We start from the raw sequence: 9,459 nt of genomic DNA, 5'->3' as shown, positions 1-9,459 counted from the left end.
GCAGATATAAGGAAGCCATGATGAGGTTCTAGCCTGGGATAACACCAAGGGTTATGGTCTGGGTCATGGTCCTGCTGCAGCTGGGGCCTGTGTCTAAGGCCAAGAGGATGTCTGCTTGAGCTGCTACCAGAGATCATGTGGATATCTGAGGGCTGTGCTGCCTGGGGTTTGGGGTAGAGTAGAACATGCTGATCCTAGTGGCCTGTGCTGCCACTTGAAGCCATGGGTGATATCCAGGCCCAGGCTGATGCCAGGGAGCCATGTCTGGGTCCATGGTACTATGGCAATGTTTGAGGCCTCTGTTTCCACTAAAGGCCATGCAAATGTCTCTGGTCTGTACTGCTGCTGAGACACTATGCTGAGCCAGCCCTGCCCCTGGCCGACCACCACATTTGGAGTAGACGCTTACCCCTTGCCTGGGCAGTGTGATACAGGATTGCAGCAGAGCTTGAGCAAGGGAGAGCTGGCCCTGCCCCTCACTGGCTACAACACTTGGGATATCTCTGAATTGAGTTATATTATATGTAATAAAATAAGATTTAAGACAGTATTGCTGCACTGTGTGTTTGTGTGCGGGAATCTAGCAGCCAAACTTCGTAGCATAAAGCTGATGTGCTCTGATGCACACTATGTGTTGATTGTGGAGAGACTAGATTGTTTAGGGGTTAAGTTTTGCTTTCTAAACTTTTTCAAGAGTTCATCGATAGGCTAATTAAAATGTCTGAGAAAGTGTTTGGAGCTGCTAATGTCAGAATGCTTTTGGTAAAAATGGGGATGCAGGCTCTTCCTACTGGAAGAAGATTTGGCCTTTCAAATGCTTATATTGGGTGCAAGCTCTAAAAGCTGAAAGATCTGAGTTAGCCTTATGGGAGTCCTTTTATATAGACTGGGTAACTATGTTACACAAATGTTTAACTGTGGTTACCTGCCTAATCAAGGTCTGGGAAAGCAAAATCAGGACTAAATTAGAGCTCACTGCAGTTACCCCTAGAAAAGGAAAAACAGATCTAAGATATTTTTAATTGGCAAGCCTGCACACCATTCAGAAAAAAATATTTTAAAATGTAATGTTACTATATGGGTTAATCAGCTTCAGAAAAAATTTTGGCCACTCAATAGCTAGTGCAGGAGCAATTGCAAGCTGGCCACATTAAATAAGAATCAAACAGGTAAGAATTGCTTCAGTTTTGTGAAGGGTTGAGGCTGTGGAATTTACAGCCTGGTTTACTGCTTCAGTTGCCATTCCAAAGAGTTATGGATTTTCAAAGATCATTTCCACACATTCCTTTGCATCTGGCTTGTCTGCTTGTGGTTTTGAAGAGCCTCTTGAGACAATGGGTGTCTTTGGAAACCTTTGCCTCAGAGAATGGCTGATGGTCTTTTATTATTTTACTGCTGCCTCAATGGCAGGAGGCTGAAACTTAAAACCCTCAATGTTTACTTGCCAAATAATTGGGTTATCAGTCTTCCTAGCCAGATTGTGGCACAAAAAGTTCATAAAGATAATTTACTTTTCAAAAATCATCAGATGTTGGCTGACTAAAAACCTCTCCTTAAGCTCACCACAGGAGATACCAAACCTTAGTTTGCTGTTCTCCAAAAATGCAAATTCTAGTCTCTCTGCAGTTAACTGAGAGGTGAAAAGTTTTGCAGAGAATGTAGAGAAAGCAGTTAGTTAACGGCAGATATTATATAGAGTATAACCAATTATTGGCTGTCTGTATTTTTTACCTCATACCTACAGCAGTCCATTTGGCAAAAGAAACCATTAATGTAAATTCATCTTTTTTCCTCTTTAAGGAAAATTTAGCCTCCTGTTATGAAACCTTTGCTGTGTTAAAGCAAACTTGCATAATAAAATAGTAAAGGTATATATATACATATATATACATATATATGTGTGTGTATTATATATATGTATACATTTTAAAAATAATGCCTTAACCTAATAGAATATTTATTCCTTATTCCAAACAATTAAATTGGTTATTGCTAAATACTAATATTTGGCCTATTGCATGTGCAAACTTTGTCAGGCAAAATTGACAATTGTTTATCATTATTCAAAAGACTAGTTGTTAATTCTTTTCTCCAATGTATGCTTTTTTATTTTCCTATAAATCTACACGTGCAGCCCATTTATTTATTTATAGATGGTTCATCTATGAGAAAATAATATATATAATTGGATCACATGTTCATTCTCTTGAGTTTTCCCCTGTTACAGCAGAGATTATTAGATTATGTGCTGTAGCCATTGTTTTTAAATGTTAAAAAATTAGTTAAACTTTAAATTTATATACTGATAGCCAATATATACATAGCTTATAGTTTGCAATTGCTTAAAATTGTTTCATTTTTAGATACTGCTAATTCTTGAGCTTTACAATTGCTTATACAAATACAACTTAATTTAAAAGAACATACTTAAGAGATACTAGGTTGCCTGGATCCCTTAACAAAGGCAATGCCACCACAAATTTGTATACCAGGTAGATAATAACCTCATTTTTTACCATCAAAATAGTAATGGCCTGAGACAACAATTTTAATATTTCTAGAAAATGTACATGGCAAATTATAAAGATTTGTCCTAATTATCCTCAGTCTCTTATATTAACCCTCAAGGACTTAATTCTAACCAACTATGGCAAATATTTATTTAAATATTAACACCTATTCAAGCTTTTTAGTTACAATTGCTTTAACAGAAAAAACAACTAAAGATATAATTTTTCATGGCCTAAGTTATTTTCCTATGGTTGATGCTCCAAATCAGACTATAACTGATAATGGAACTGGCATTACAGTCAAGCATTTGAGATGCTTTTTTGACAAGTTAATATTACCCATATTATTAAAATTCCTTATAATTCATTATACAAATACTGTAAAACTTTAATAAATTGAAAGGGGAGAGTTACATCTCCATGTATTTGAATCATACACCTTTTTATTTTAAATAATTTTTATATTTAGTTGTCAAAAAATGTCTATGGCATCCTACAACTGGGCAAACTTATGCCCAGGTGAAATGAAAGGATCCACATACTGGCATATGGTATTGTCTTGGTCAAGGGGAACCAATTAATATGGGGAAAAGGGTGTGTATGTTTTATCCCAAAGGATGCTGCAAGAGCATGCTATGCTAGCTGCCAGGGTGGTCGGTGAGACATGCTGATGCTGAGACAAAGAATCATGCTGACCTGTGAGCTTCCTGAGTGCCCTGACAATGGTGACCAAGAAGCTGCATTGGACATCTGTTCCTGACCCACCTTTGCTTGCCTTTAACCCGGATTGGACAAGCAGCTTTTTGTCTTGAGTTTTTAGACCTTGTGGGACAGAGAACATGGGGACTGTAGAAACTGACTTAAAACAAATTAGTCAATTAGAAAAAAAAAAGTTATAATGACTTTTAACTTTAATGAGACCAGTTATTCTGACTCAAGCATGGACTGGTTTAGAAATTAACCCAATATTAGAAATAATAGTCTTCATTGGAAAGACAGATTCTGGACATTTTTAAAGACATTCAAAAATTCATAATTGCCTTGTAAAGCTATATTTACGTTGGATAAGATTGGGACTAGATCCAGACTTTAAATGTTAGGACATGTATTTAAGCTCCTAATCTTTTATTATTTGGTCACGTTAAAAATTATGTTTCTTTATTGATACTTATTGTAAGTTGCATTGTACACTTTCCAATTGTGTTAATGTTGAATTGTGACATGTCTGTAATGGTGGTTTATCAACCAGTTTTTGTTCTATTGCCAGTGAGTATTATAAGACTGTGATATTCTAAAAGAAGGTTTGCAGATACTAGAAGTTAGTCAGGCTTTATACAGAAGCAAGAGAGTATTGGACTTGATTATTGTAGGCATAGTAGCCTTAATTGTATTAATAGCTAGTATTATCTGCTTCTGCTATTGTCTTGACAGTAGTTTAGACAGCTACTTTTGTTAAAAGGTTACTAAGGTCTTGAATACTCAAGGGGATTTAGATAGGCATTTAGAACAATGGATTGATATTCTTTATGCTATTCAAGTTATTAGAGAAGTGCTTCAAAGTCTGAGAGTAAGAAGCCATTTCCAGAGTCATACTAAGTACCAATGGAGTTGTGTTGCTTCTAAGCTTTACATGGATAGTCATTAATTGGGAGAAGATTGAGAGACACTTATAGGGTGTTTGGCATGGTTCTAATACCTCTCTAGATGTTTTAGCCTTACACTCTGAGATTATTGACCTAAAGAATCCTGCCCCACTGAGCTTCGATGCTGCAGATATTGCTGATAAATTTAGAACAAAACAGAGGACAACAAGAGTCCTGGTATCAAAATTGGTTTTCTACCTCCCCCTGGCTTTCTACGTGCTCCCTAGTCTGCTGGGCCCTTTGGTGGGCATGTTACTGCTTTTATCATTTGGGCCTTGGGCTTTTAATAACTAACCAACTTTGTTAAATCACAAGTAGATTCTGCCCTGAGTAGACCGATCGCAGTCCACTATCATCAACTTGCTACAGAAGAGGATACCACTTCTGCTGGACAAAGCGCAAGACCCGCTGGTCTTAATTTCTCCACCTTTGCTGCTGAGACCAGATTACTGTGGTTCCGCAGGCTATATCTCGGCGGATCCTTATAGACATTAAGGCGGCTCTCAGGGAACTGTACTGGTTTGACCTAGTCCCTCCGCCGAGATGAGCCCCTGCTCACCCCCAAGCCACCCTTTGGCCCTAGCTGCCGTCGTCCCCTATGACGGGCACCTTCCCCGCTGCTCCAGCCGACCCAAGCCATGGAGTTTGGAGGGTGACCGGACTAGCCGCCAACGGGTAGAGCAGTGAATATGGGATGACTCCAAGCCAGGGGTGACGGCCCCCCAAGTCGGGACGGCCACTGTGGCAAGCTTGGTCTCCCCCGCAGAGAGCGTTCACTCACTAAAATAAAAGAAAGAGGGAGATGTAGGGAGCCATGCCTGAGAACCATGCTTAAGAAAATGACTGCACAGCAGCCACGTTAGAACTGGTCAATGCTGTACCCACACCCCCACCCATGAGAGCCTGACCTTTCCGAGATTCACCACTATGAGGTTCTGCCGAGATTAGCTGCTAGTTAACAAGATAAAATATCCTGGGACAATTCCCTAGCTGTTAATCTGTAACCGCAGCACTACCCTCTCCCTGGTCACATCGATGCTGTAAAAATTCCACTGCACCCTGCTTCCCCCTTTCTGCCCAGCCCATATAAGCTGTAAGCACCAAACCCTTAATGAAGCCTTGACACCATCTAGACTGACTCTTGTCATTCTTTGTGCGCTTGGCTTCCTTTCTCTCTCACCCCCATGACTTTCAGGACGAAGGCCTCTTCAGGACCCTGAATAACTGGACCTGCTGGACAGGTCACTGACTTTCATACCCCAGCACCCACATTAAAGCTAGGCAGGGTGGTGTGTGCCTGTAGTCCCAGTGCGGAGTAACAGAGAAAGGTGTATCCCCAGGGCTTCCTGGCCAGACAGTCTAATCAAATCAATGACTTCCAAGTATAGTAAAGAAACCTTGTCATGACAGAGAGAATGAACTTAGCTTGTGTCATCCCATAAGTAAGACGTTTAGGAACTATAGGTCCCAGAGCTCAAAGAATACAAAATTTGAGTATTTTGCTTTTTAACATTTGGTAGCATCTGGAGAGGAGTGAACAGGTCATCACTGTGTGGACTTGCGTCTGTCTGAACCAGATAAAGACACGCTGACAAAAATAGCACATCTCTGTCCTGGCCTCCTTTGATCCTGTTAACTCCCACAGTTCAGGGAGGTTCCTTTCTTGAAATTTGACACAGGACTGAGTAATTTTTGCCTCACCGGATACACATTTATCTTTTTGTAGATTGCCTAATGGGAAAAGAGTTTGACCAAACAAGGCTATGTGACTTGCTGGCCAGATTTCCCTGACATCCAATAAAGGCCAAGCAGTGTTCTAACCACTGCCTAACCCTGCCTTCATCATTTCTCTGGTTGCTTAGCATCTGCATCCTTATCAACATGTCTCACTCATGAGAACCTGGGGATTAAAGGTGTTGCTCAAAGGCACAGTGACAGACCCTGTTGGGACCCGAGACTCTTGGAATCTGAAGCAGGAAGGAGAAAACAGAAACACCTATGACACTAGCAAAGACTATCATACCGTCTTCTTTCCCAGCTACAACTGGGAAGTTCACACTTTGCAGTTCCATTAATCGCCAGAGCTTAAGGACTGGGACCCTGTGGCATTATCTCCATTCTCACCCACTAGCAGCTCAGAAAACGCCCTGAAGCCAAGAAAAATAAGCTCTAGCCCTTGTCCTGCTTCTAACTAGCTTATGACTTTGAATAGTTGATTAGCTACTCTTCTCCAGTTCTTCATTATGAAAAAGACAAGGCCTTTTCTGTCCCTTCTATGTACGTACGTATCTGAGTTTCCAATGCGTGTGTTTAAGAAAGTATATGACATCGTTGCAGGGAAGAGTGAGATGATGAGTGAACTTAAGCCAGACACAAAGGAACCAACATTCATGTCTATGGGGTCCCTACAACCACCAAATTCCCAGAGGACAAACCGGCCAGCCAAGGGGGCTGGGAAGAAGACCAGAATCAATAACTAAAATCAGAACACACCTAATAATTTTACCCAGAAGAAAACAATTACTGGTTTTCCAAACACCATCAACAAAATGGACAAACTCCTAGAAAACACACCACCAAGACCAAATCACAAAGATACAAAAACTTTACATAGACCTACACAGGTAAATAAGGAGAAAGAATCAATAATCAAATGCTTCCTTGGACTGGGGGAGGGGGGTGGCTCAGCCAGTGAAGTGTTTGCTGTACAGGCCTGAGAGCCGGAATTTGATCCCTAGCATCTGTAGTAGGAGGTGGGGATGAAGGCGCATACTTGTCATCCCAGAACTGGAGAAGCAGAGACAAGAGGAATTCCGTGGCTTGCTGGGTAGCCAGCCTAGCCGCTTGGTGAGCTCCAGGCCAGTGAGAGATCCTGTTTCAAAACCAAGGTGGATGGCTAGTGAAGGCCACCACTGGAGGTTGGCATATATCTACATACAGTCAAAGTTGTGTAACAATGCCAACACACACACACACACACACACACACACACACACATACACACACACATACACACACACACAGGGGGGAAGAGGGAGGGAGAGAGGAAGGGAAGGAGGGAGAGAGGAAGGGAAGGAGGGAGGGAGAGGAAGAGGAAGAGAAAGGGAGAGGATAAAGATAAACAAAAAAAGCAACTCATTTCCAGGACCCACCCCACCCTACCCCTGCTTCTCACCCTGGGACTCTACACTTCTCCCCTTCCATTGTTTTCCAGAGACATCTACACTGGAAAGAAAGAGTTGAAGTTGTGTGCTCACAGATGACATTGTTGCAAACAGAAAATGTCAAAGGTCGCATCCAAAGTCATTAAAACTAGCCAATGAATTCTTCAGAGTTCTAAGATACACAGTAACACTCATATGCCAATAATATTTCTAGCCTAGGGAGAAACATGGAAAGGATATAAAAGTAATTTCATTTAAAATCAATAGCACCAAATAAGTAGATAAATACCAACCTGGGAATGTAGCTTAGTGGTGAAGTGTTGCTAGAGATGTGAAGTCATAATCTGAGTCTCAGCCTAGCAAGACAAAAAAAAAAAAAAAAAAAAAAAAAAAAAAAAAAAAAAAAAAAAAAAAAAAAAAGAAAAGAAAAGAAAAGAAAAGAAAAGAAACTGATTTAAGAACAGAGGTTAAAAAAAAAAATCCACACTGAAAACTACCCCTCAAAAAAAATCCCTGAATAATTTTAAAAATATACTAACAAATGGAAAAACATAGGATGTTTAAAATAATAAAACAATTTTTAAAATCAAGAAGAACAAAATACAGGGTCCAAGAAATCTTCCACCACTTTATAACCTTGGACATGTTTCCAAATGTCTCTCTTCCAAGGTTTCCTCATCTGCAGATGAGGACTATGCCCCCCAGCTCATCTACATCACCTATAGCCATCCTATGAGTAAATTAAAGGAGGTATGAGAAAGTGTGTGGGGAAAGGCTGGGATGTAGTACCAGATAAGGGAGAGCTCTGTGTGTGTACATGTATGTGTACATGCGTGTGTACACGTGCCTGCACATGCAGCATGTGTGTATGTGTGTGTCCATGCATATTTGAGATTAAACCTTGGTTCGCACACATGCTAAGCAAGCATTCTGCAGTGAGTTGCATCCTCATCTCATTATTAATATTTTGCTGGTGCTCCTTGGACCCCCCCAAGGAACATAAAGAATACATGTGCAGCAATGCATTATGATGAAAATACCTCTTACACTCTAAGGGACCGCAGCTCCCACTGGACCTCACAGCCATATTAATAATACACCTTGAGGATTCATAAGACCTAAGACTGCTATCCTACTGTGTATTCAGCCTGCTTGTTTAGTTTGCCTTTAGAAGAACAATGTAAAATTAATATTACTTGCGTTGGACTTCCATGTAATCAACTTTTATAACCTAAGCTAATGCATAGCTGTAATCTCAAGTTATGTGCTCTTCCGTGCCTCTGACCCAGAGTAACGATGTGTATCATTTGCTGAAAGCAGCAAATACAGAGGTTGAAGGCACCCTTCTAAAATAAATATTCACCCTAAATATCGAATACAACATTTGGATATTGATTGATAAACAATGATGTTTGTAATATCTAGGTCAAGGGATTCAGTGACTCAATCCCTTGTTTTTTTTTTTTTTTTAAAAAAAAAAAATCTTAAAGATTTCTGTAAAATGGGGCGAAGACTGGTTATTTGACTTTCAAGTAGATACAACTGAGGTAGATGGTGTAGCCAGGGAACAATTTCAAGATGCCAGGCATCCCAACAGAAATTAGGTTCTACTTATTACATATCCTTCAGTGGTGTCCAGTCTGTCTCTCCTCCTTATAAAAATTTCCAGTTCTGCATCAGCTTTGGAATGGACACAGCTTCTAATGCTTTGGACCTAGTGGACTGAAGTTGAGTTGTGAGTACAATATGGAAAAGGCCCCAGCTGAATTTGCTAAAATGGGTTGGGAACTAAACCATTCTGTTAAGTCTGCCCAGCCTACAGTAAATCATGTAAGAGAAGAATGGCCAGAAAATGTATCAGATTTAATGTGACCAGTGGAGAAGAAAGGTTTGGCTTCTCAGGATGAGCATTCTGATGCTGACTTTAAAAGACAGGGAAAAGTTTACTCAGTGTAAGCAACAGCTGAGGGAACTGAAGAAGCATTATGGTCTACATGCAGAGAGGATGATGGGACAGAAGGAGCTGATCATGATATGATTTTGACCCAGACACAGACCAATTTTGTCAGCCCTATAAGGCAGAATGAAGTGAAGAAATCACTGAAAAATAATGTGGCCACACCTATGAAGGGGAAGCCATTT

The sequence above is a fragment of the Micromys minutus genome (genome assembly GCF_963924665.1).
Source record: "Micromys minutus genome assembly, chromosome: 10".
In the NCBI taxonomy this organism is placed as follows: Eukaryota; Metazoa; Chordata; class Mammalia; order Rodentia; family Muridae; genus Micromys; species Micromys minutus.
This window is presented reverse-complemented; position numbering follows the sequence as displayed.